Here is a 27,979-nt window from a genome sequence, read left to right as displayed (position 1 = left end):
AGATGGTGTTGAAAAGGATTTGCAACCAACTTGGCTGCTCAGTAAGAATGAGTAACATAATCAATTAGCAATGTCTGCCATGAGTGTGGGAGGGGAAAACAATAGATATGTCATCCTAGTTTTTTAATGTAAAAAATTAAGCAAGTTTTAAATGAAAATCTAAGTGAATAATCATGTACTGGAGAAGGTTTTCCCAAATATGACACTAAGATAGAAACCATCAAACAAAAGACTGATAAATTTAATATCTGATTTTTTTTAATATCAAAACAGACCACACAAGAAAGATAAAAAGAAAGGAGAAACTGGGAAATATTTGGCAACACTCATTAAATAAGGTGTTCATGCCCTTTAAGTCTAAAGATCTCTTCTAGATCAATAACCAAAATATGGTCTTCACAATTAAATATGGACAGAGAACATTATATCAGCTGTACCTAATAGAAAACCCAACTTAGAATGGCTTAAACAAATAGAAGTGCTGTTGTTCTCATGTAAGATAACTCTGGAGGTAAGCTGTCTGGCGCTGTTATAGAAGCATCATGATGTAATCTTGCCATCAGGGACCAGGCTCTTCCTGCTGTGCCGTCCTTAGCACGTGGCCTTTATCTCGTCATCTCACGGTTACAGGACCTGCAGCAATGCAGTCTTATGTCAGGCAAGAGGAAGAGGAAGGACACAGGACCAAACCAAACCTGAAACAAGCTGGCTTATTTACCCTGTTTTAAATTATTTTCCTCAAAATCCCTCCCAGTGACTTCCATATACTTCTCAATAGCCAGGTCCGTGGCATATGGCTGACCCTAGCTGCAAGGTAGCTGAGAAATACCATTGATGATGTTATTACTGTTGTAATTTAACTTGGCAAATGACAGCCCTGAATAAAATTGAAGTTGTTTCACTAAAAAAGAAGGGGAAAAATGGGTGTTGGAGAACACAGTTACAGTGTCTGCCACAAACATGAACCTACAATTCGAAGGAAGGAAGGAAGAAAGGAGGGAAGGAGGGAGGGAGGAGGAAAGAAGGAAGTTAGTACAAGAGGGAGGGCAGGAGGAAGGTGAGAAAGATAAATGTCTAATAAATATGTGAAAACAGTTTTCATCCTCATCATTAGTCAAATTAATGCAAATTAAGGTATTGTGTTTTCACCTAACAAATTGGAAATTAAAAAAAATTTTTTTTTTGATATTCAACTTAAAAGATATGCAGGAAAGCAAACTTTCTCGTACTCTGCTTTTCTTTTTCTTTTTTTGTGAGGAAGATCAGCCCTGAGCTAACATCCATGCTGATCCTCTTCTTTTTGCTGAGGAAGACTGGTCCTGGGCTAACATCTATGCCCATCTTCCTCCACTTTATATGGGACGCCACCACAGCATGGCCTGACAAGCAGTGCGTCGGTGCGCGCCCGGGATCCGAACCCAGGCTGCCAGCAGTGGAGCACGTGCACTTAACCGCTATGCCATGGGGCCGGCCCCCATAGTCTGCTTTTCTTGAAGGCAATGTGGCAATATTTTCAAAAGCATTTTGGTTTGACTTATTCTTTGACCCCACTACTGCACAACCAAGGAGCTAGTCGTAGATGAGTATAAAGATTGAGCAACAAGGATATGCACTGGAGCATGGTTATTAATACGGAAATACTAAAAACAACCAAAATTTTCAGATAAGAGAATGGTTGAGAATATTGAGGTACATCTATGCAATAGAACTTTGTGCAATCATATAAAATGACGATGAGAAAGAAAATCCTGTTGGGACAAGTCTTTCAAGGGTGGGTGAGCAGTAGTTAACAGAGGTTACTTTAATTCGTGACAGCACATAAAAGAGTGAGCTTTGGGATCCTCAACATCTTATTCCACAAAGCTTGGTTGCAATGGTTTGGACCTGAAAATCATTCTAAGGCAGAGGAAACCAGACAGTTATCCTTCTCCAAACACTCAACAAAGCATCTATCGACTGCCCTGCTTTCAGCAAGGCTATTTGCTGACCTACTCTACAAAACAAACTACTTCCAAAACGTATGCCAAGGGAAATACATAGTTATTTTGCAATAAAGCATTCTTATTCATTGAGGACATTTACCAAAAATAACAACTTTAGTTAGGAAATAAGCTGTAGCCTTTTTTCTGACAAAAATCAGGAAGGAGTTGTTTGTTCAGGTCTCTTCTAATTCACCGTAATAAAATCCTATCAGCTACAAATAAAAGAATGGTCATCTTTCTGTTCACTGTAGTGAGGGGTGGGGGGCAAGCAGGCAAGATGCAATTAACTCACTCACAAATAATATGAGGGTGTAAGAAACAAGTAATGGAGAAAATATTTCAAAACACATCCTAGTGTTGCCCAACTGGAAATTTTTAACTCTTTTATCCCTAAACCTTCCCAACTGACTCTCATGCAGATCCTGTCTGAGTGTCAACAGAGGATGTTCCATGCTGAGTGTTAGCACCTTAGTCCAAGGACAGGTCAATAAAACCACAAATCATCATTTTTTTGTGTTTTTTTTGTCAGGAAGATTAGCCCTGAGCTAACATCTGTTGCCAATCCTCCTCTTTTTGCTGAGGAAGATTGGCCCTGGGCTAACATCCATGCCCATCTTCCTCTGCTTTATATGTGGGACACCTGTCACAGTATGGCTTGATAAGCAGTGTGTAGATCCGTGCCTGGGATCTGAACCTGTGAACCCTGGACTGCCAGAGCAGAGTGTGCGAACTTAACCACTATGCCACTGGGCCAGCCCCCATAAATCATCATTTTTACTTGATTTTCTTATGACGTAGTAATGAATATAACATTGTGTATGGCAGAATAGGTGTGTCTAAAGACCATGTGCCTCTTAATAGATGTTGCCTTGAAGTGCAACTTCAGTTACATGATATCTGGCCAGGGTACAGCGTGGATACAATGATAAAGGGTGTGATACCAAACCTCTGAATCTCAAGTTCATATGCCCGATGCCCAGCAAGCCAAACACTGAGACATCAGTGCTTGGAGATGATTTTTAAAGTTTTAAAGATGATTCAAAGTTTTGTTTGAATTAACCAAAACAAGTAGGTGGGAGCCTGGGTTTGCTCAAATCCACCTTCCCTATAACAGAAAGCAGGGGGGTTTTATAGAGCTAAGGGGCTTGGCAGGAGAGGCGTCAGGCAAACAAAAGGGTCACTCTCAGTAAGGCTGTGGGCAATCTGACTTCTGGGCTTCAACAGCTGCTGAGGGCCAAGCCGTCCACCCGGTCATCGGCCATCCGGCTGCAGGGTAATTAGCCATCCGGCCATCTGGTGATCGCAACCTCCCCAAAGGCATTCTCTTCCTCCTGCAAAACAGGCTCACAAATCCTCAAGATCCCTGAGTCACCCCTCAAGTTAAACAGGAAAAATAGCAAATTGGTTTAATATCTACAGTACCCCTCAGATACCCGGCTTCAGGTGTATAATTTGTATAAGCAAAGGGCTGTCCTTTTGACTAGACTGTCAGCATGCTCAGACTAGACTGTCAGCATGCTCAGACTATCTCTTGTTCATTGTTCTTCCCTAGCACTTAGCAAAGTCTTGACCCCTGGTACACACATGTTTAATTCAATTGAGAATGAGAGAGACCACCTCTGGTCTCTCATTCAGGGCCATAATTGTAGAATTATTAAAAGACCACCTTTCAAGATGGTTCTTTAAAAGCATAGGTCATGTTGGAGAAGGGGAAATTCCTCCTTCTACCCTTCTTGTGCTCTTATGGCTGGACTAATAATAAAATTGACACAAGACCAGATTAACGGGAGAAAAACCAATTTAATACATACCTTTTGAAGATCATAAAAATGATGCTCTCTGAGCGAACAAAGCAGGCAGTTTATACACCTTTTTACACAAAGAAACAATAAATTTGTGAGGAAATGACAGGACAAAGAAACTCAGGTTTGGGGTATGTAATTAGTGAGGGATTTAAGCAGAGTTTAGGCTTGAGGTAGTAAATAAGTAAAGTGATTTTCAATATTCAATTCCATTAAAGGAAAGGAAGCCTCTGCCTCTAGTGCCTAAAGCCCAGTGTCATATAGTGCTTCAGTCCAAAAGCCTTTCAGTCCATCATATGCAGCAGCATCTTACCCTTCTCAGGCCTGTGGTCTCCCCAGACTCCTAGAACAGCCAAATCCAGGACCAAGCCAAAAAAGACCTCTCCCCTGAACTCCAGACCCATATATCCCACCATCTGTTCAACATCTCCATGTGGATGCCAATAAGCATCTCAATCTTAACAAATCCAAACTCAGTCTCCTAATCTTCTACTCAAATTGGCTCCTCCCACAGGCTTCTATCATATTTTCAGTTGTTCAACTCCAAAATCTTGGAGTCATACTGACTGTTCTTTTCCTCACACCTCATATCCAATCCAAATGCAAGTTGCGCTTCAACTCTACTATCCTGTTCTAAACCACATCACCTCTAGCCTGGATTATTGCCTCCTAACTGGCTCACTTCCATCTATCAGGCCTCTTCTAGTCTATTCTCAAGTAGCTGGCAAAGTGATCCTTTAAATGTAAATCAGGTCATACTACTCTTCTGCGAACAATTTTCTGCGACCTACCTTTTCCTTCGGTGAAAAGCCCAAGTCCCTACAATGGCCCCTCATCACCTGACTCCCCTTTTTCTTCTCTCACCTTGTTTCCTTCAGCCCCACTCCACTCCATTGCTCACTCCACTGCAGGTACACTCACCTCCCCCTGTTCTGCAAAATGGACAAGCAAGTTCCTGCCTGAAAGCATTTGCCTTCCTGTCCCCTCTGGGAAAGTCTTCTGCCCAGCGAGCCACATGGCCATCTCCTTCACCTCCATCAGGTCTCAGCTCAAATGTCCATTTATCAAGTGAGGCTTCCCCTGACGACCCTATTTTAAATATCCATCCCTACCTTCACTCTCTCTATTCTCTTTCTCTGCTCTATTTTTCTCCATAACGTGCATCACCATCAACATTCTATATATTTATACTTTCATTCTTATTTTTTCTCTCTACCACTCTTCCCCCACTCGTAAGAATAAAGCTCCAAGGCAACAGGAGTATTCCCAGCTAATTTCCATCATCTAGCTGTGTGCCTGGCATGTAGTATGCACTCAGTAAATAATTATTAGATGAATGAAAGATTGAACGAATAGTAGACTAGCTGCTGTAGTAGAGATGTGGATAAAATTTCATTTGTTTTTTTTTCTGTACCTATTATTTGACTCCTCAAATTCTGTTCAATAAAAATCAGTGTATCTCTCTCTCAAATTATGTCACACTAGGATGTAAACTTCTCATCCTCAGTTTTTCTAGATCAGGGATCAGCAAATTTTTTCTTAAAATGCAAAACAGTAAATACTTCTAGCTTTGCAGGCCAAAGGGTCATGACTCAACTCTACCATTGTATTGCTAAAGCAGCCATAGGCATACTAAAGCATGGGCGTGGCTGTGATCCAATAAAACTCTATTTACAAAAGCAGGCTGTGAACTAGATTTGGCCTTTGGGGTCTGGTTTGCCAACTCCTGCTCTAGATGAAATCCCAACGGATTTGTTGCTAATCCTGGGAAATAGATTACCACAAATCACTAGCTCTGCCAAAAGATGCACGTGCAATCAATGTTTTAATATGCTGAACTCAGTAGAATTTGAGCAGAAACACTTGATTCTTTGTCTCACTACCATGTAGCCTGTCTTATGAACTATGGTTTCTTTTCTGTCCCCTGGATGAAATCTCAAGCTGGTCCCATAGCTTTTTCAGTTTCTCTCAGATAAAAATAAAATAAAATAAAAAGTTTCGGCTCACTTGGAGATAGCAAAACGTCCACTACAGTATTTTAATCACATAACTCCATCCCCTGTCCAAATTCTCCCATTCCTTCAGGGCCCTTCTGCTCCCTGAAGTCTCCTCTGGTGGTTACGGCCTATACACCCTTCCAGCTCCTACATTACTCCAGCTTCAGTGCAGTCTATGTGGAAATTAATAAACAGAAACGTCATTAAATTGGAGTTGGGAGGCCAAAAGGGGGAGCTCTCACACCCTATGTCATAGCAGAGACCAACAGGAAGAAGAAAGACTTCCTCTTCTTGACTGGCAAGAAGCTCAGCCAATGAGAAACTGTCACAACTCAGCCAATGAAGAGCCACTATAAATGGAACTCTCAATTCCTCCAATGGACTCTGACTTTACCAAAGCCCTCCCAACTTCCTCTTCCCCTCTGTAAAAGAATTTCTCCTCCCGTGCGGCTCAGGGAGTTGCATAGGGATCACCATCACCATGGTTGCATACCCCGAGAATCACAATTCTTTGCTGATTGGAAACAAAACCATTTTTGCTGGAGAGATAACTGGCTATCTATTTGTTTCAGGTCAACAAGTGTTAATTTTGTTAACATATCCTGCCATACAGTTTCACGTTTCATATCTTTTCTCTCTAATTATTGATAGTAAGTTCTAAATATTGTAGATCCCAGACTGAGGAGTCTCTTTCACCTCCCCATATCCCGTCCACTGGAATGTCTCATTGATTTTACTCTCAAATCATACATACTTCTCCTTGTCCACTAACTATGCTGTGGTACAACCATCACCCACTGCCGTGTGCACTGACATGGGCCCTAAGTGTCTGCCTCATTCCCTCTTGACTCTCCCCTTAAATTTATTCTCCACTGTACAGAGGGAGTAATCTTTCTATTTCAAAATGTAAATCTGATCCTCTCTCCATACCTACCCACTCTTTGCTCCCCAAACACCCTTTAAAACCTTTACTGACTTGCCATATGCTCTTAGAATTAAGACACATTTCCTTATGACTTGAAAGATAAAGTGTGCCTGATCTGACCCTCTCAACTTTCCCCAGCCCGCTCGGTCCCACCCTCCTGCCATTCACGCCCTTTCAGCCACACTGGTTGGATTTTACTTCCTTATGTTCACCACTCCTTCCTACCAGAGGTCTTTCACATGTCCCTAAATCTGTCCACACACTCCTTTGTCTGCACTTTCCTTCATTAACTCACATGAAACTTTCCTACCTTAGTTCAGTTGTCATCTCCCCCCATTATTTGGCTTTTAACAACATTTTGAAGAATACATTATATACAAAAATAGCAAATTAACTATATATATTTGCAGTTTCATTTACTGCTATTTTCATTTAATTGTGTCAGGTAACGTGTTTTCATATGTAAGTCATGAAAATTCCAAATCAGACTGGCTTAATCCATCAAAGACATTTCTTAATTCATATAATAGGAAATTCCAAAAGTAGAGCTTTTTCAGGAATTCAGCTCCCTTTCTCTGCCCTTCTGTCACCTCTTCCCTTCACATGGATTGGCTTCATTCTCAGGCCCACTTCATTGTTTGTAGCAGCAAAAAAATAGCCATTTCAGTTTCAGACTTCGTACCTCTCTTCTACTCTACCCAGAAGGGACTCGAGAGAAGACTTCTCTTTGAATCATTCAACAGAAGCCCTTAGTTTAACTATCATGGCCCCACTTAGGGGAGGTGCCCCTCCCTAGTGACAGAGTGGGTAAGCTGATGGGCTTACACCCATGAAAGCCCCCCGCTGGAGCTGACCATTGGGAGGTGGGTTCCATTCTCCTCAGATTGCATGGCTGCTGCACTCCGGGAAGGTCTGACTTCCTCAGTGGAAGATCAGGCTACTATGGCAGAAGAAGCAGAGCCCTAGAGGCCTGGAAAGCAGCCTACTGCATACTACAATAATAAACTGTGAACAGTTCCCCACCTCATGTAATCATGTGCTGAAACATTACCCTTACAGTCTTCACAGTCACTATGGCGTGATGTTCCATCCCACTAATCCCATGAATATGCCACCTGAATTTTATTAGTTAGACAAAGAAGTTATTTCCAATGTTTTGAAATATTATTTCAACGATTATTTTCCCTTTCTTCCTTTGCCAAGGTTCATCTTTACCATCATTATATGCACTTTCGTTAACTATTATAAATAGCCATTATAAATAATACTGAGATCAACATTTTTTTGTACATAAGTATTTCTCTACCTCTATGATTATTTCTTTAGGATAAATTCGTAATAGTAGAATTAACGGGTCAAAGGCCAAGACCGTTGAAATACAAATTGTTCTCCAGGAAGATTGTACCAATTTGTACCGTACAACAGACCCTCATTGTATGACTGTGCTGGTTTCTTGACATTCTTGCTAATTAACACAAGCCCCCCCCCCCACCAAGTGTCAAGTTCTCTGTCACCTCCATGCCTTTGTTTCTATTGTATACTCAGCCTGGCTAACTCTACTCCCCTTCCAATGCTCATGATCTTGTCTTGAAAGCATTTCCTCATCCATTTCTGCCAGTTCTTATTTGTTCTGTTTCTATCAAGCTTCTGGCATCCCAAGAAATATTATGCATTGCAATCATTTGTCCATTTGTCTGTCTCTTAAACTAGGCGGGTGAATTATCTGACAGGGACTGTTTATCATTATTATTATTATTATTATTATTGTTATTAAATCCTGTAACCCCACTACTTAGCACTGTCTGAAGTGCAGGACATACCAGAATTGTGTTTTAAATTAAAGAGACCTGGAAGCTAACCACCTTCATAGTATGATCCATGGATGATCCACCAATCCCCTCAGCTGTGTTGTTTCATTCACCCTGGTTCTAGTGTGGTCGCTTATGGCCGGCACAGCTCCGGAGCAGAGAGTTTCTCTCTAGAGTACCACAGGGCTCAGCTGGAGAAGGGGAAATTTGAATGTTAGAAGAGTGGGGGGTAGATGAGAAAGGCCTGAGGGGAGAGCTAAGAAACTAGGAGCAGAAGGACATCACTCCCCATTCAGCCAGTAAACTAGATTTGAGTCTCTATGACAAAATGTAAGGGCCAAAAACTGTGATGTAAGAGACAGAACTGTTTTTGTTGGTGTGTTTGTTTGTTATTTAATGAAAGTATGGGAGAGACTTCAGGACATAGGAGAGAGCCAGAAGCTGATGGAACCCTGCAGCTCTGAGCTCAAGCTAAGTGTTCTGGGGACTGAGTGGTGGAAAGAGGCAGAGAAGTGCCTTCCCCTTCATTGGATCCAAGCTTTTAGCAGCTGCAGGTGTGATGGGAGGGACCAATGTGTCCAGGGTCAAATTTTTAGCTGGTGTGGTCAGGAGATTGAGCAAATAAATAAATACACTGAGAATAATAGGAGCCAGGTTTTTCATTGTCAGATAAGGGAGTTACAATTAAGGAAATGGGAATGCTAATAACTTTATAGTGCTGGACTGGACTGAACTGGCCTGTAATAGATAGATAGGTGGAGTACATAGGTAAATAGACTGATGTAGGTGTATATGTGTGCATCTATACATAGATTTCCTAGTGCTGCCTTATGACAGGCTCTAGAAGCAACAACACTCTGAAGGCCAGATCTTGATTTCTTAATATCATTCTCCACTAAAAGGAACCAAGGCTTCTTGAAGAAATGGCTCTCTCCAGGACTAGGGCAAGAAAAATACATAATGAGACTAAAACTTTTTGTGCCAAAAAGTAATGAAATGCTCAAGAATGATGGAGACATCAAAAAGGCACAAAAATCAGTTTAAAGAGGTGAAGCCCAGGACAATCTGAGTATAAAAATAAATAATGATTGTAACATATTATAATCCCTTGAGTAAAACAAGAAGCCATGAGTACATGCTGATATAAATGAATAAGTAAGTAGAGGAGAAGGGAACTTCCACCCTTCAATAGATTGTCAATTACTAAATCTAGAAGGGATAATGGAGTTAGAAAATCACCATTTGACATTGGCTGGTCTCACCATCGTGGTAAGTGGAGACACAGATAGATGGGGTTATTCTCCCTCTCCTCCTTGGCGAGGCTCATCTTTCTCTTCACTATGTGCACTTTATTTATTATTCTGGATATTTGCCTGTCGGTACCATCTATCTTCACAGCATCTATAGTTATTTTTCAGTCTCCAAATTTGACCTCTTCCCAGTTTGGTTAAATAGGATCTGTCCGTTGAGACTATACTACCTTTTTCTGCCACTCCCATCACTTCCGTGATGTGTCTGGCCTGCCTTACCTTCCTTCATCACAACCACACCTCAAATCTAGAGCTCTCAGACAAGGGCAAAACCAGATTAACTTCCACTTCATGATATAAGGACAATGGATGATGTCCTTTCCTTTTCTTTAAGAGCTCATCATACTTTCCCTCAATTAATCTGAAATGTGTTTCTGTAATATTCCTGCAGTATTGGGTACTGTTCAGTACTCTCCAATCCCTTCACAGTGGAAAGTCATCTAATACCCCATCCTTTACAAAGAATGTGTTCTGTACTTATTAGAAGGATGAAGAGCAGATATGATGGCTATGATATGGTTATCCAGCACAGTTTGTTTCCCTCCATTTTTCTTTCATCTTATTGATTACCCTCTCTTATCTTTCACCATGGGAATTATTATTTTGATTATAGGATAGATGAAGAAGCCCAAAAGTAGCCCAAAGATCTGGAATGTAGTCGAATTCTGCCAGCACAAATTATGTGATCTTGAGTGAACAACTTAATCAGTTGAGCCTTAGTTTCTTCATTGAAAAAATGAGGTGTTTGATCTAATAACCTCTTATAGCCTTTTTATTTCTGAGCTTTAAATATTGGAATATTCCTGAGTATGATCCTCAAAATTCTTCTCTCCTCTACTGGTACTAGGTGATCTCATATAGTCTCTTGGTTTCAGATACCAACACCCTGGTAACTTCAAATTTTACGTCTCCAGCCCCAATCTCTCTTTTCTTCCCACCCTGAGCTTCCCATCTCCAACTGCCCACTTAATTTCTCTGCTTGGCTGTTCAATAGACATGATAAACATAATGTCTAGAAGAGAATTTTTCGTTTCTGTCCCCCTCTCCTGTCTTCCCCATCTCATTAAATGGCACAACCCATTACCTAGTTTCTCAAACAAAAAATTTAGCAAACTTCATTGATTCCTCTTTCTTTCACTCTCTACACCAATTTAACAGTAACTCCTGTTTGCTTTTCCTTCAAAAATATACTCAATCAGACCATTTTTTAGCATTTCACCACAGCCAAGCCCACTCCCAGCCATCATTCTCTCTCCCGTGAATTATTACCATAGCATTTCTTGTCTGCTACTTTATAATCTCCAAAGAGCTTTCAAGTTCTTTTTGAAATGAAATCCAAGCATATCATTTCCTTACTTAAAATCCTCTAGTAGCATCCCAATATACTCAGGACAATAATACAAAATCCTTACTATGACCTGCAGGCCTTACCTGCCCCAGCACTTGCCTGCCTCTCAAGTTTCATCTTCTATTCCCTCAACAGTCATTCTACCTTCTGTATATTCTTTATATATGCTGAAGAAATATCGGATAGCTACTTACCAAAGCTGGAAACTCCTCCTCCTGGACACACAGCTAGGTTGCATTCCCGGGCTCCTTTGCTGTTAGAGGTGGCATGTGACTGAGTTCTGGCCAGTGGAATAAGAAAATGAGTGATACATCCCATTTCCAGACCTGGCCCTTACAAACCTCCCACCTGATCTGTTTCCCTCATCTGCCAATGGGATGCAGAGGACTCAGGACCCTAGAGGGTGGTAGAGTCTCCAGAAGGAAGGATCCTGGATCCCCGAAATAATATGTGGAAGCGCATCGCTAAACCCACTCTAGCCTCTGCTGTGAGCAAGAAATAAGCTTCTTTTGCATTAGACCATTGAGGTTCCATGGTGGGAGTAGATGGTGTTTAGCCTCCCCAAACTAAAGTATGAACCAAACTTTTTCTTATGTCACTTACTCTGATTGAAACTTTCTCTCTGTGTTCATACAGCCTACCTCATTAGATCTTTGCTTAAGTGTCACCTCCTCCAAGAGGCCTTCTCTGACAACTCGTCTGAAATAATTTAGCCCCACTTCCATCCTTCCAGAATAGTGGTTTCTCCATTGGGGAGGTTACCACAGTTGTAACCAAGGAATTATGTCTATTATTCCCTTACCTTACACTAATTTTCTTCAAAATGCTTCTCATCACCTACTGTCATTATATATTTAATTATTATTTGTTTATTGTCTATCTCACACTAAAATATAATATCCATGAGCACAGTGCCAGCTGTTTTTTTCTTTGTCATTGTTGTATATTTTGTGCTAGATCAGTGCCTAGTATGTAGTAGGAGCTCTATCAATACTTAAATGAATGGACGAGTGAGGGAATTTTAGCTGCTCTTTAGCAGCCTGGCCCTGTTTTAGCTGCTACTGTCACCACAAGTCCAATTTCCTCTCACACATCTCATCTTCAGATAAACCAACAGCACCTATCTTGTCACTCTCCATCAATTAAGCTTTCGCTTCCCTTATCTTAACAGCTCCAAATGAGGCAGCATGCCTCCCAAAAGGTGATATTCCATGCCAGCTTCACAAGTTGAGAGAAGTGAAAAAAAAGAGGTAAACTCCAACAGTGAGAATCTACACCAGTATTGGAGCCTGGTGATGAGGTGTGAGTACCTGGATGGAGACTGGCTCCTACAGGTAGGTGCTTCCCAGCCTCTGCTTTCAGGCAGAACTTTCCAGGCTGCCAGAACCTCTAGTGCTTCACTTCTCTCTGGCCCCCTGGTCGGCTTTGGCCTGGGCACCTTTGGAAAGAACATTGGTGTGTGCAGCAGTCAGACAGCCTTAGATTCAAAGCCAGGATCTAACCCCATCGGGTCCACCATTCAAAGTGGGGTCACATTCATTAATTTAATAATATTTATGCATTGCCATCTATATGTAACTCTGCACTAAGTGATGGAAAAATAGCCATAAGATAGATGCATAGAATGCTACCTCCAAGAGTTTCTAACCTAGCAGGAAAGACAAGCATGATTTCACAACTCCTTGATTACAACTGTGGTAACCTCCCCGATGGAGAAAGTACTGTGCTATCACAGTTCACATCACTCCCTCGTCTGTGGGATCAGGAGACATTTTCAAAATATAATTGGACTGAAACCCAAAGGGTAAGAAATCAACTGATCACGGCTGGGCAACAAGACAGGAGGGCGATGAGAGTGTGCAGGTTGGGCTGGGAAGGTGCCTGGAGTATTTAGAAATGTGGCAGAAGGCCAGAGTGGCCAGTACACAGTGAGCAGAATGAAAACTGGTGGAAAGGAGGCAAGGACAAGATGGTACCAAACCTGTGGGCCAAATTTAGGACCTTGGTGTTTCGCTACGGACAATAGGAAATCATTGAAATATTCAAGCAAGGGAGGGAGGGCAGGGCATAATCAAGCCTGCATTTTGTAATGAGTACTCAGGTGTCTGTGAAGAGAATGGATTGTTAGAGGATCAAGCATGGAAAAAGGGAGTCAACTAGGTAAGAAGCTATTGCAAAATCCAATTTAAAAATAGCGATTCCTTGGATTACACTGTTAACAATAAAGATGGAGAGAGAAATATTTCAGAGGCAAAATTAATAAGACTTCGTGATGGATTGGATATAGGCAATGAGGGAGGGGCATGCACCCATAAGACTCCTAGGTTTTTAATTTGAGCAACTGGGAAGATGCTGCTGCCTTTCATTGAGAGAGAATTCGCTGGAAGCAAGGCAGGCTGACGGAGAAGATCATCATTGTGATTTTGGACACTGTGACTTTGCAGTGGCAGCTACTTATTGGCTGTGAATCTTGAGCCCATGTGTGCAATGGTGAGCACATTACCATCCTGAAAAGTGATTATGAAGCCTGGCGCATGGCCCAACAGAGTAAATGCTCAGCAACGTCAGAGCCCTTTCCCTTCTCACCTCTGGGCTTCATTCATTAATTCATTCGACACATGTCAAGCATTCTTCTAGACACACAATTGAATCCACTTGAAAAGTCCCTGTTTGCATGGAGTTTGCTTTCTAAAAGGGTAGGCAGATAATAAAATAAGCAGACAGTACCTTAGCTAAACACTCGGAGGATGACTAGAGTGGGGTGAGGAGAGGCAATGATGCAGAGATTTGATGCTGCTTTATGTAGAGGGGCCGAGGAAGTCTCTCTGGGGAGGTGACATTTAAGCATAGACCTGAGTGAAGTGAGGAAGCCAACCGCACAAATGGAGATGGGGAGAGGGGTCCAGGCAGAGGAGATGCAAAATCTTAAAGACCCTGAGGTGCATTTGCTTGGCTTGTTCCAGGAGCAGCATGAAGACCTGAGTGACTGGAACCCAGCGAGCGACGGGAGCGTGGTAGGAGTTGATGCTAAAGAAGTGGCCAGGGCTAGACTGCAAGGTGAGGACGTTGGCTTTTATTCAAAAGTAAGATGGAAGCCACCAGGGCGTTGTGAGTCAGGGAGTAACAGGAGCCATGTTCTATAGTGCAGACCGCTTTAGGCTATGCCAGACGCCAGAGGCCTTCATCAGCAGAACTAACTCTCTCTAATGCTCTCTTTTTCTTCTATTTCTACTTCAACTCAGTGAATGAATATAGAAAAGCTGCAGAATCCAATTAATTTTTTTAAATGACACTTATGGAGCATTTCCTAGAAATCGCTGCCAGGCCCTTTCACATGTTACAAGTGGTTCCGATAGCAGCCTCCTTTCATTACACATTTGCTGCAGATCAACCACCCTGTTAACATGCTTGTACATTACTTCATTCGGTGTTCACAACAACCTAGGAAGTAGAGTTTATTACCTCCATTTTACAGATGAGAAAACTGAGGCTCAGAGAAATTAAATAACTCACTTAAATGGTGGCGTCAGGATTCACCAGATGTGCCCAGGGCTTCCAGACTCCAAGTCTGTACTGCTTCTGTGGCTCCATGAATAGCTGTCCCAGCGCCACCTGATTCTCCCCCGAGCATGTTTTATATTAAAAGGAGTGGATCTGAAAACAAACAGGCAAATGACCAGCACAGGAGTATGTTCACATTTCAAAAAAAAGTGCATCACTAACAATGCATGGAGAGAGGAATTTTCAAGCACAGAAAAGAGAAGAACCTTCCAAGCAGAAAGAACGACAAAGCATACACGCTGTTTAAGGACCCGTTACACTGGTTCCCCACCCTAACACTTTAGAATCACATAAGATGTCTGTGTGTCTGTGTGTGCTCGTGTGTCCACACATACTCATGTGTGCTGAAGCCCTACTTAAGACCAACTAAGTCAATATATTTTAAAAGGCCCCAGGCCTATTCCACTATATAGTCAGGACTGAAAATGCTGAGTTATATATCGGTTGTCAAACTTCATCGTCCCGATCCCTGGCCTCCTCCTCGTTTGTTGGGTCACCCATGGGGGCCAGGGAATCTGCACATTTAATAGTAACCCAGGTGATTCGAACACATGTGGGTCAGGGACTATGTTCTGAGAACCATCTTAATCACAACCCAGTAAATGGTAACAGGGGTAATATTTGCCAGAGGCAGCCATTTTGCCTACAGGCGGGGAAAGGGGACAAGGCAGCGCAGGTGTTTACAAGAGGAAAAAGCCGTGACTCAGCAGAGCTCGGCAGCAACTTCAAAGGTCCTTCTGACTTCAAATCCACCCAGTAGGAAAAAAAGGAGTATCCAATACTACAAACAGGAAGTACAGAATTCATAGAATTGGAAACATTTTTAGAAAAAAAGTACTGCCTCTTCTCAGAGTTTCCATTGTCCAATTGGTTTTTAAGTCCTTTCAATACGGAGGGCAATAGCTGGGCTTTTTTTTAATAGTGCACAGCTAATTACCAGACGCACCCGCACTGCAAGCATTTAATGCCTACATAAAACATGGGGCCATAATGAAGATAATTGAAAGTATGACTTTCATCAATATTTAATTAGCATTTGGTGCTAACTCATTATTTCAGTACAATTAATTTGACATCCTGCTATATGTCCTGAACAGATTTCAATCCAGAGGGTTGTTTTGTTGGCGAGACATGTAACATCGCACATGCCCCTGCCCAGAGGAAACAATATGAAAAATGGGGGAGATGATTGACAGTTTAATCTAGTTCTGAATAGCAAAGCCTAATATATTAAAACCAAATAAGCATGTTTACTTAGCAAGGCAAATCCAGTACTAATGAAAATCCTGGCCGTGCTTAAGAGTCAGGACTAGAACCCCACTGTTTCAGCACAACTTTGGGGGTGTCAGCTGTTGCACTGGTCTGGGGAAACATTCAAAGGAAGGGCACGTGGTTGGTCACCTGCGATCAAAAAGTTTAACAACTCACACACCCGTACAATCTAAGAAGCTCCATGTATTACCCTGGTAGAGGTAAGGGACTCCGCAGCACGAGGAGAGCAGAGAACAGGGGGCCAGCACCCAGGGACCTGGGTTTTATGCCGGTCCTATCATATAACCGCTTGTAGCCTTGGGGCAAGTCACTCACCGTCCCTATGGCTCTGTTTATACATGTGTGGAAATGGTAAATAAGCCCCATTGAACCAGTGTCTCTCAAACTACCTGTGGTAAAGGACCGGTTTTGCATCTTACCTTTTGTTTTGTTTTTTTAATTTTCAATTGGTTGTGAATTGATTCGTCCTTAAAATACAATAAAAAAATGAACAGAAAGTGATGTGTGCCTAACACTCTTCTGGGCACTGATGTGATGAAATAGCAAATAAAAATACAAACAAGTTTCCTGAGTGCCTGACCTTATATTCTAGTGGCAAGAAAAAAAATAGTAAATAAGTAAATCAATAAAGAAAAAGACAATTTGGGTAGTGATAAGAGATGTGAGGAAAAGAAACCAGGTAATGGGTCAGAGAGTGATAGGGGAACATGGTGGCATTTAACTGGGTGGTCCCTGACAGGGTCTCTGAGGCAAGGATTTGAAAGGCAAGATTGGATGGCAGGAAGGGCCAGCCGTGCCTGTCTCACGGGAGCGTGCCACGCATCTTTATGGAGTGCCGATTACATGCCAGACTCTAGTGAGGATACGAGGGTTGCAAAGATTGACATGATACAGTCTCTGCTCTCAAGAAGTTATTTTCTAATTAATACTCATAAATAATTGGAACATTTTAATATAAGGGAATCTGGGTATTTTATTGCCCTCTTGATGCAACTAATTGTTCAAAAAAAATATTAACTGATAACACCTTTATTGAGCAACTACAATGTGTCAGGTCCTTTTCTAAGTAATGTTCATATACTCACAGAAACCCAATAAGGTGGGTTTGACGATTATTACTGTATAGGTATTATTGAACTGTTAATAAAAAGGCACTGGGTAGGGAATTTCCAAAAAATCACAGTTAGCAAGTGGGAGAGGCAGAAATGAAACGCCAGTAGGCTGATGCCAGACCCAGCACACTTGACCCTTTATATTGTAGTGAAATTACTCCTTACTGTGTTAGTTAATATATTCTTCCCAGACAGACTACAGAAAGTTTATATGTAAAAAGGAAATTTAAAAAAGCGGTGATCTTTTTATTTTGGAGTAATAAATATTTTTCTATGCCAATATTCAGTTTAACTATTTGCAAAATGGAAAGCCATATATTTCTCATTAAAATAATTTATTACTTGGAAAAAAAGAGAAAAATAAAATAAAAAGGCATACAAAATAAAGCCCCAATATTTTATTAGATTCACTAGATGTAAAATTACTCTTTAAAATTGCTGTAACAGTTTCTATACTCTTATTCTCAATTTTTGTACTTATTTTGTTGTGGATCGGTAAACATTTGTGGACCACACTTGAGGGGCACTGCTTTAGACCTCTCTCGAGGTCATGAGAACTAATGAATTGAATAGATTTTAAAATAATTTGAAGAAAAAGTGAAAAGCACTCTACTTCTGAGGAAAGGAAGCAGCAGCAGAATTTGGATATGGGGAGGAGACTGTGGCTTTTCTTTTGATTTAAGTAAGAAACAACAGTGATCCCCAATTTTGAGTCCGTCCCCTCTCTGAGATTTCCTGGGGCACAAATTCAAGAATAGCACAGGTAGCTTATGTTGAGTCCTCCTATAAACAGAAGGGGGATGCACTAAATGAACTAATTGGCATGCTAATAATATGCATAATATATCAAAACCTTTAAAGAGCAGAGAGAAGTCTGCTTTATAATATCCTGAGATGGATACTGTGCATGTTTTTTTATTTGTTTTAAACAGTCTTGTTGAGGTTAAATTGACATAAAATAAACTGCACATATTTGAAGTCAATACAATGTCTGGCACATGTATACACTCATGAAACCATTACCACAATCAAGTTAATGAACATAACTATTACCCCAAAAGCTTCCTTATGCACACTTTAATCCTTCCCTCCCTCCTTCCATTCCTTCTCCTCCACCCCACCCCCCAACCCCAGATAACGACACTTCTGCTTTCAGTACTATAGATTAGTATGCATTTTCTAGAAATGTATATAATTGGAATCCCAACCCCAACCCCAGATAACGATGGTTCTGCTTTCAGTACTATAGATTAGTACGCGTTTTCTAGAAATGTCTATAATTGGAATCCCAAGTATGTATTCTTTTTTTAATCTAGCTTCTTTCACTCAGGGTAATTATGTTGAGATATATCCATGTTTATTTATATGTGTGTATCTGCATACAAGTCCTTTATTAGATATATGCTTTTCAAATTCAAATATTTTCACCCACAGAGATTTGCCTGTTCATTTCTTAATGAAATCCTCCAAAGAGTGGACACTTTTAATTTTGATGAAGTCCAACTTATCATTTTTCATTTTATGGATTGTTCTTTTAGTGGTATATCCAAGAACTGTTTAATTCAAAGTCACAAAGATTACCGCCTATGTTTTCGTCTATAAATTTCATAGTTTTAGATTTTACATTTTGGTCTGTGATCTATTTTAAGTTAAATTTTTGTATATAGTGTGAGATATGCATGGAAGTTCATATTTTACTTTTTGCATATGGATATGTAATTGTTCTAGCACCGTTGGTTGACAGAATATCTTTTCTCCACTGAACTGTCTTTGCACCTTTATTGAAAATCAATTGATCGTATGTGTATAGGTCTATTTCTTTACTCTCTATTTTGTTCCATTGATCAGTTTGTCTATTGTGATGCCAATATCACACACTCTGTCGATTACTGTAGCTTTGTAATAACTCCGGTAGTCAGAAAGTTTGAGTTCTCTAACTTTGTTCTCTTTTGCAAAGTTCTTTTGGCCATTCTAGTTCCTTTGCATTTCAATATGAATTTTAGAATCAGCTTTTAAATTTCTGCAAATAAGCCTGCTGGAGTTTTTAAAGGATTATGTTGAATCTATAGACCAATTTGGTGAGAACTGACTTCTCAACGATAATGAGTCTTCCAATCCATAAATACACTACACATCTCCACGTATTTAGATTTTCTTTACTTTCTCTTAGCAATGTTTAGTTTTCAGTGTATTGGTCTTACCCAACTTTTGTCAGAGTTATCCCTAAGGATTCCGTATTTTTCTATGTTATTATAAATGGGATTATTTTCTTAAATTCAATTTCTGATTGTTGGCTGCTAGCATATAGAAATACAATTAATTTTTTAAATATCCTCACTCACTGTACATCCAAGACAACTCAAGGGAGTTCCTTGGGGATGGCAAATTGTAGAAAATACAGTTGCCTTTGAGAAAGAAGATGGTTAGCAGGACTTGTCATGGAGAATCCGAGGTGACTAACTGTCATCTTCCTCTGCCCCAAGAGAGTAGCCTAGGGCACTGGGCTGCCTAGCAGCCCTGGATGTGTAGGTAGCAATCCCATGGATAAGGGATGCCTACTTCCACTGGGAAAATTGGCTTAATGCAATGTGTCAGTCGTTACTCCTGTTAATGGAACCAGTGCAGAGTGAGCTCAAAAGGAAGGGATGAGATGGACAGTGAGGTCTGGAGGAGGTGTGACCATTTGAGCAATCCTGGCCCTCATGTAGAAAAGTCTACATCTCAAGAGGAGGGAGTCCTGCATTGAATTCTTTTTGTTGAAATAACCAGCTCTATGGGAAGAGCTTCAGCTACCATCCTGATTAGGAAAGATCCCAGCTCCTTGCTTACCTAATGAGCTCAAGTTGTGGGTGCCTGGATATTATGGAGGAGACTTTGAGAGCAAGAGTCTTACAGGGAGGGTACAACAGCCCCATGAGCAGAGGACTGGGCTGCTAACCATGTTAGACAGTGGCCAAACCAGCAGTAGGACACAACCATTGGAGAGACCTTGCTATCAGAGGAATGTGGCTGATTCCATGGAACCAGTTATGAGCAAGGAGCACCTACTTATTTTAAAATGTATCATCTAGGCCTGGGACTTGTCACTTGCACAGATAAAAACATGTTGTATGACAGCAATTTGTTTATTCAACAAATAATCTCCATGAACCAAGAATTAAGGAAGAAAAGAATAATAAGAATGTCATATTTATTAAGCATACATTGTATGTCAGACACTCTGCTAAGCACTGTATTATCTTTATCTCATTTAGTGCTCTCAGCACATCCTATCAAATCTTATTCTTCAGGAGCTCACAACCAACCTATCTATGGAGATTGGTGAATAAACAACTAAATATAATATAGTGCGATGGTTATGATAATTAGGTGTGTCTAAAATTCTACAGGAAGACAGATGAGGGAGGTGGTCTGCAAAGGTTTCATGTAATAGACATATGATTTTTATTTGTCCAGTTCTAGCCAAACTGCTACATCCTAATCCCATGTGGTTCTAGTAGGACTGTCAATCATGACATCTTTTCTACATCATGTCCTGGCAAATCATGGTATTTCATCTCCTTGACAGCAGTCATTGGTTGAAGGGCTGGAAACGGAACCTAAGCAGGGCCAGTCAGAGTGCCTCCATGATATTTAACAATAGCAATAATAAAAGAATGCCTCTCTTTTTCTGCAACAGTGCTCTAAAAGGACCATCTAAATCTAGATCTCTCAAAGATCTAGATTTCTGACACATCATAATTTCTGACACATAATTTGGGACTAAAGTGAAGCAAGTGAGGCCCTCGCCTTGGGCAGAAAATTTAAGGATGTACCAAGTAAACTTGGAAATAAATTTAGGTAATATTTTAAATGTACATTTTGAAAATAAAAATTGATGAAAATATTCCATGATGAACACAAGGTCAAAATTTTAAATAAAGAATGTCATACTGAACCATATTAAAGCTTGAGATGAAAGGAAAAATGTACCCCCTATATACGTGTTTTTATATCTTTTTTCAATGGTTAGTTTTTTTCCAGAATATTAAAGTGGCTGAAAAATTGAAAAAGTCAGTGTATAAAAACTCACAATATTATTTTAAGTATAAATATTTTATTTACACTGAAAACAATTTATTATAATTTTACTTTAATGGAAGCAAGCTCATCAATAATATTTTAAAAATCTAAATCTGGAAAAAAACTTAGGCATCAAAAATGTATAAAAATATGGAGAAGGGGGGGCATATTTTTTCTTTTGCTTCAGGTCCCAACATGGCTCAGCACAGCACTGCTTCCCGAGAATAAATCCATATGAAGAGAAACAAATCAGAGGGAAGTCAGGGCAGGAAGAGAGGGGCAGAGCCAGAGAGAGAGCACCATGGAAAGGCTAATATCCTTTGCATGTGTGCAGCTGACTCCATCAGAAGCCAGCTCTGTACCTGGACTTCTCAGCTACATGCTCATTAGTTTTTACTGTTGTTGTCATCATTGTGTGATTTGTGTTTCTATCACTTGAAATTCAAAAGCCATGGTTAAGCTGGGTCTTTGTCTTAAATTGAGTTCCCCTGAAGCAGACCCTGAGACAGGGATATGAGTTCAGGTAGTTTACTTAGCAGGTGTTTCCCAGGAAGCACTGGAGGAGAATGAGGATGTGAGACAAGGAAGGGAAGGAAGGAGATAAAAGGAAGCTTTTATGAAGCAGTGCGTCACTGTGAACATCTCTGGGGTTCTCTGTAGAACACATCTCAGGGTCCCCTCACCCCACCCCAGCTGAGGAGGCTGGAGTATTTACCTCTAGCTTCATCTGTGATTCATTGACTCCTGGGGGCTCTAACTCCCTGGCACTTCTAGTCTGCCCCTTGCTCAGGCCAAGAGAGATAAGTTACGTGGAGAATCTTAGGTGCTTGCAATAGAATGCTGACCAACCACGTGTACCGGAAAGGTGAGTGCTGGGGGGATATGGTGAGGGCACCTATGATGTCTACTACAACCTTGAAGGATAAGCACATTTACCAAGGACACATAAAACAAAGTCACTCTCTTTACAGAGCAAAGTGGGAAGCTGGTACTGTTTAGTGGAAAGCTTGTGGATTTTGGATTTGGAAAGAGCAGACTTGAATGTTATCTCCAGACCTCACTGGTTGTGTGGATTGGACAAATCTCTTAACGTCATTGGTTCATCTGTATGTTTCCTTATCTGTGGAATGAGTAGAATAGTAACAAAACCACTTCAGAGCAATGCAATGAGGATCAAATGAGGTAAATAATTGATGGGAAGCATCTTTAAACAATCAATTTTAGTTTTTTCTATTAGGTGGTCTTAGAAAAGAAGTTTCCATGTTGTAGGTATTCAAAAATTACTTAGAGAGCTTATTAAAAATATAGAATCCTGGGACCCACATCTAGAGTTTCTGATGCAGGGTGCCTACAGTGTGACCTAAGACTCTGCATTGTTTTAAAGATCTTCTGTGCTGCTAAAGCAGAGGGTCTGTGTGCCTCACTTTGAGACATGCTGCAACAGCATAGAATGTATGGAGGGAGTGAGCAACTGGATATGACTGAAAGATAGTCCTGAGTAAGTAGGTGAAGGTCATGCAGGAAGCTAAGGGCAACTTGGATTTACCCTGTGGGCAAAGAGGCAGCATGGCAAAGGGTTTAAAATAGGGGAGGGATGTGATTGGTACCATATTGTAGGAAAATGCCTCTGACTGCAGCACTGAGAATACATTAGGGGGTAGGAAGGTGAGGACTGAGAGAACTACCAGTAGGGAGGCTACTGGCATAAACCAGAAGAGAGGAAATGAGATCTGGAATTGGGGCAATGAGTGGGAGAACAGAGAAGAGAGGACATGAGGAATGGAGAAACCAATGCTAATAATAGATTTTAAGAGAATAAAGCAGAACACAAAAATGTTTATGTACACATATGATCCTATTTTGTTTACAAATTTGTATGTATATATGTGTAAACACACACACACACACATACACACATATTTACATAGAGAAAAGAGAAAAGGAAGTGCAACCAAATGTTGAGTGGTTGTCTCTGAATGGTAGGATATAATGGTGATTTTATGGATTTTTTAATACACCTTTTTTCTTCCGAAGTGCTCTATAATAAACATGGATTACTTTTATGATCATATTTTTTAAAGATTATAAAGAAAGAAAGGGGGAAAAAAGTCATTATAAGATATAGAATTTCACAAGGATGACTGGGGAACAGCCAAAGAGGAACATCTATGAAAGAACAAGCCATCCTTCCTGAGGACTTAAAAGCAAATTCTGGTGAGTCCTTTGGCACTGTTAGTTAACTGTGATGTGGCTATTTAGGTGAGGAAAGCTTTTTTCAGCTACTCCTGTCACCTCATATGCCTTTAAAATACAATTAAATAAAAGTTACTACAGGTTGATTGATGGCTGGAATCTTGCTTGCTTGCAAAGTGAGTAGAACTTGAACTATATATTTATTGCACGTTCAAGGGGTGAAATGCTTTTCTGTTTCTTTAATGATTTTTAACTTTAAGGTAGAGTCAGGTATTCACAAGGGAGGGAAAAATCCATCGTTTTCAGAACTGACAGAAAAATGTGTAAGGCTTAGTAAAAATCATGCCAAGTACCATGGTGTGGTAATATATCTAAGAAAAATCCAATATATTGAATAGTTCTCATTAGATTAGCATAGATTAATTTTGACTGAATGAAACTTGATCATTGTTTGGAGGTGAAAAGGAGTAAATATAATCCATGACCACAAAATTTGGGGTAACATAGCACAGAGCATTCAGGATTGGCAGTTTTCCTACCTTTAATGAGCTTCTAATGAAAGTCTCATATACATACTGCCACTTTACGAAAGAAGTCCAAAGGTCCTCTAGGCTCCCTAAAGCAACCAGTACCCCTGAAAAATCCTCGTAGTGCCTTTCCTTTGACATCCGACACAAGGGAACCAGGAGAACCAAGAGAAAAGTCAGGCTGGCTTCAAATAGCTAAAAGTCTAGCTACCTCACAATGTTAACAAAGGGTGCAAAGAGGGATTTTCACTAAAAGCTAAAGTTGAGCTAGCTGAGCAGAGACATCATCATGATGGAGGAGGCATAAGTCAGAAAGAGAGAGGGTTCCTGCTCCGCTATCATTCCAAACAAAGCAAATGGCCCCAGCAAAGTTACTGAGAGAGAAAAGCCTGGTGCATATTTAGGCAAAGCTTGCAAATAAGATTGTAAATGGCAGAGTTTGTGTTCTAGAGGATATTGAGACATTGGAACATGGGTAGGAATTTAAACAGAATAATAACAAAAAACAAGCAGATCTCAGTCAACACTATGGAAACGCCTGCTATTTGTTGTCTGATGCCCAAGAGGTCAAAATGTCTCCCTACAGTCTTGTCCAGAAGAGGCAATTTCTAAATTCAGTGATTCCCACTTTGTGGACTGTGGACTTCCAGGGAGCCAGGGATTTTGCAAGGGGCTCTTACACCTGTAGATATACAACTCTTATATGAGAAGATACAAGAATATAGAATTGCCAGCAGAGAGTGTTGGAATTGCTTCTCACATATATTTATATACATACTGCTATTTTTCAAGTGTATATCAATTTTATTGAGATTAATTCATAGTAGCTCTTTGACATTTGATATTTTCTCAATCAACACATACCAAAAATACATCAACTGTGGTGTGAGAGACTATGGAAGTTTTTGATATTCAAGGAGTCCTTTCCTGTTCAAAAAAGCTACCTTAAATAATTTATAATTATCAACACGTGATAGTAAAAGAGTTTCTGATAATAGCTTAGAGCTGTGGTTCTTAGTCTTGGCTGCACATTCTGATTACCCGGGGGGCTTTTAAAAACCCCAATGGCCAGGTCACTCTCCAGAACAGTTAAATCAGGATCTGTGAGGTGAGACCCCACCATCAGTATTTTTAAAGCACATTTATTTCAATTTTAATTTCTTTGAAAACTGAAAAGATGCACATGGTGAAAATTTCTACACATGAACAGGGATATACAATGAAAAGTAAGTCTCTCTCCCACCTCTTGCTCCAAGACCTATTATCTTTCTCAGACACTACCACTACTACCAGCTTCTTGGCAACAATGCAGAGATATCCTAAGCATATATAAGCATAAAAATTGATATTGTTATCATATGAATTACTAACAATTATCTTCGCCAAACATATGCCAGCCTATACTGTATGGATGAACGCAGCATAAAGCTGTGAGCTGCTAACCTGAGCAGGATCACGTGCTCCTAAGTTTTGCATAAATATTCCTTTACTATATGTTCATTAATTTTGCCATCCGTTAGCTCTCAGTGACAGACAAGCAGTGGTAGACGCCAAAGGTTAAGAAATACTTCGGGAGATAAACTTTAGTTTGAGAAAATTCTATCAATTAATTTTTATGCAAACGCATGCCACTGTTAAAATTTAACCTTGGAACTAATTTTTGAGCAATTGCCTTGAAGGATTCGGAGCAGTGCTTGGATGGAGAAGACAGAAAGCGGTAAAATAAAGAAAAGATGGTTTGTCCTGGCTCCGTCCCTTTAAATATCCAGACCCTAGAAGAAGAGGACAAAAGTCATGTCACAGGAGTTGTCCAAGATAAAAATTTGCTTTAACATCTGTGTCTTGATCTTTTCATTCCTCTGGCTGTCTCTAGGTTTCCCCTTTTAACAACCTGCTGCACTCTTTTCCCCCTTGAGGGTAGGGACAATGTCTTGTCACTGATGCATCCTTAATGCCTTGCACAGTGGCTGGGCCTGGAAGATAAGACCCACAAGAGCAGAGGAATCCCAGCAGATCTACTAGCAAACGGGGCCAACCCTTAAGTGCTGAGAGAAGTAGGTGTGAGTGCTTGGGAATGAGGCAACAGGAGATCTGCAAAAGTCACCAAAGAAGACATTTTCCAAGGGATTTTTCAAGGGAAGAATGTGGCAATCAGAAGCCTGGGTTCAAATTCCAGTGCTGGTACTGTCTATATGGCTTTCAACTGGACAATCTTTGTGGCTTTTGAACAGTGTTTTTTGCAGCCTGGGTTTCCTTGGAAATGTGGGGTGGATGGGAGCATTGTGAAAAAGTGGCCACGTTTATCAGGCTTGGCGATCTTGCCCCATTTCATTGAGAACAGTTCTGTTTTTATCTTCTTGGGGGTTCTCCATAACATCTTGTTTGAAGAAAGGGTTTTCTTGCTCTAAATTGGGTTAAAATCTACTAGATAGATCATTTCTGAGATTTCCTCCAGCTCAAACATTCTAGGATTCAATAATTTCTAGATTTAGAGACTATGAAATTAATATTCAGATTCCTGAATTTTTAAATTCATTTCTTCTTTGACCTGAGACTGAATCATATTCTGGAAATGCCACCTAAAGTATTATAGTAATGTTCTCACACCACCAGTCAATGCATGTAGGCACAAATGCATGAATAGCTTTTCATTATTTCCCAGAAAAATCAATAATTCTCTTTTCCGGTCAGATTTGTATAACAGCAAATGGGATTTACCAGGTGTAGGAGTGACCCACAAAGACTTATCTCTTCCAGTGAAAATCACAATGTGGAAAATATTTTTACTTCCCTCCAACTTCCCAACAAGCATAGGAGGAAGCACCATTTTTCTGATAACGCCCACTTCACTTCATTTAAAGATAACAACTGAGAGAGACGCTATCCTAATAGGAATCAGAGGACTGAAGGATTAATTATTTTCTCTGGAGCTGGCTCCCCCCACCCTGGTGGAGGACGGCTTTTCCTCTGAGAGCTCTCCTGCATCGCTGATAACGCCGCCTCGCGCAGTGGAACAGCGGCAGCTGCAGTTATCACTCTCCATTTTCAAATTCTCGTGGCCTGGGAATTAATAAATTCAGACTCCCGAGTATATTGGGAGGGGGACTGGACGAGGATCTAGGAAAACTGAGTCTGGTCTTGGCTTCACCACATGACTTCCATGAGTCTCAGATTCCTCATCTCAGACATGGGAAGAATGATCCTTGTTCTACAAATCTCAAGGGGTCTTCATGAGACAAGATGCAGGAAGGTTCTTTTTTTTTATTGAGGTAACACTGGTTCATAACATCATATAAATTTCAGGTGTATATCATTATATTTTGATTTCTGTGTAGATTATACCACGTTCACCGCCCAAAGACTAATGGAAGGTTTTGTGTTTTTTTTGGTGAGGAAGATTCACCCTGAGCTAACATCTGTTGCCTATCTTCCTTTTTGCTTCAGGAAGATTGGCCCTGAGCTAACATCTGTACCAATCTTTCCTCTACTTTGTATGTGGGTCGCCACCACAGCATGCCTTGAAAAATGGTGTAGGTCTGAGCCTGGTATCTGAACCCTTGAACCCAGGCTGCCAAAGCAAAGCATGCGAAACTTAACCACTATGTCACCTGGCGGGCGCCTCTTCCTATCCTTATAAGGACATTAATCCTATCGTGAGGGCTCCACCCTCAGGACCTCATCTAAATCTAATTATCTCCCAAAGGCCCTACCTCCAAATACCATCCCATTAGTGGTTAGGGCTTTAACATATGAATTTGAGGGGGACACAAACTTTCAGTCCATGCCAAAGGTGAAGCACTATAGAAATTAATAAACTGTGTGTTGGACAAGTATGGAATGATCCAATCAGTGTTTATTCCAGCTTCTTTCTAGGATGCCTTCCTGTATTGTAGGGCCTAGAAGTTAAAAACGACATTTCTCAGACAACCTTGCAACTATGGTCCAATTTGGACTTTGCCAGTCATATGCATTTATGAGACTTGAACATGGAATTAGATGAAGAGCCCTGGTTTTGCTGGTGCCAACTGTAACAGAAGTGGCGTGGTTTGGCAGCGGGCAGCTGTAGAGGTTTCGTGATTG

The 27,979-nt window shown here is 40.6% G+C and overlaps 2 long non-coding RNA genes across 2 annotated transcripts in view; one reads left to right on the top strand and one right to left on the bottom strand.

Moving 5' to 3' along the window:
* Positions 1-257: 257 nt before the first annotated feature.
* Positions 258-27,979, bottom strand: part of LOC147916249 (uncharacterized) — a 53,236-nt gene continuing 25,514 nt past the window's right edge. The window contains exons 3-6 of the long non-coding RNA XR_015553177.1: positions 14,686-14,826; positions 11,367-11,452; positions 3,794-3,851; positions 258-633 (exon numbers count right to left, since the gene is read on the bottom strand). This is a non-coding gene — a long non-coding RNA (uncharacterized LOC147916249). The remainder of the gene's footprint in view (positions 634-3,793; positions 3,852-11,366; positions 11,453-14,685; positions 14,827-27,979) is intronic.
* LOC147916250 (uncharacterized) overlaps positions 12,348-27,979 on the top strand; it is a 29,185-nt gene continuing 13,553 nt past the window's right edge. The window contains exons 1-2 of the long non-coding RNA XR_015553178.1: positions 12,348-12,506; positions 14,136-14,229. This is a non-coding gene — a long non-coding RNA (uncharacterized LOC147916250). The remainder of the gene's footprint in view (positions 12,507-14,135; positions 14,230-27,979) is intronic.

The sequence above is a fragment of the Ceratotherium simum genome, chromosome 9 (assembly GCF_057802395.1).
Source record: "Ceratotherium simum simum isolate JZ-2026a chromosome 9, ASM5780239v1, whole genome shotgun sequence".
Taxonomy (NCBI): Eukaryota; Metazoa; Chordata; class Mammalia; order Perissodactyla; family Rhinocerotidae; genus Ceratotherium; species Ceratotherium simum.
This window is presented reverse-complemented; position numbering and strand designations above follow the sequence as displayed.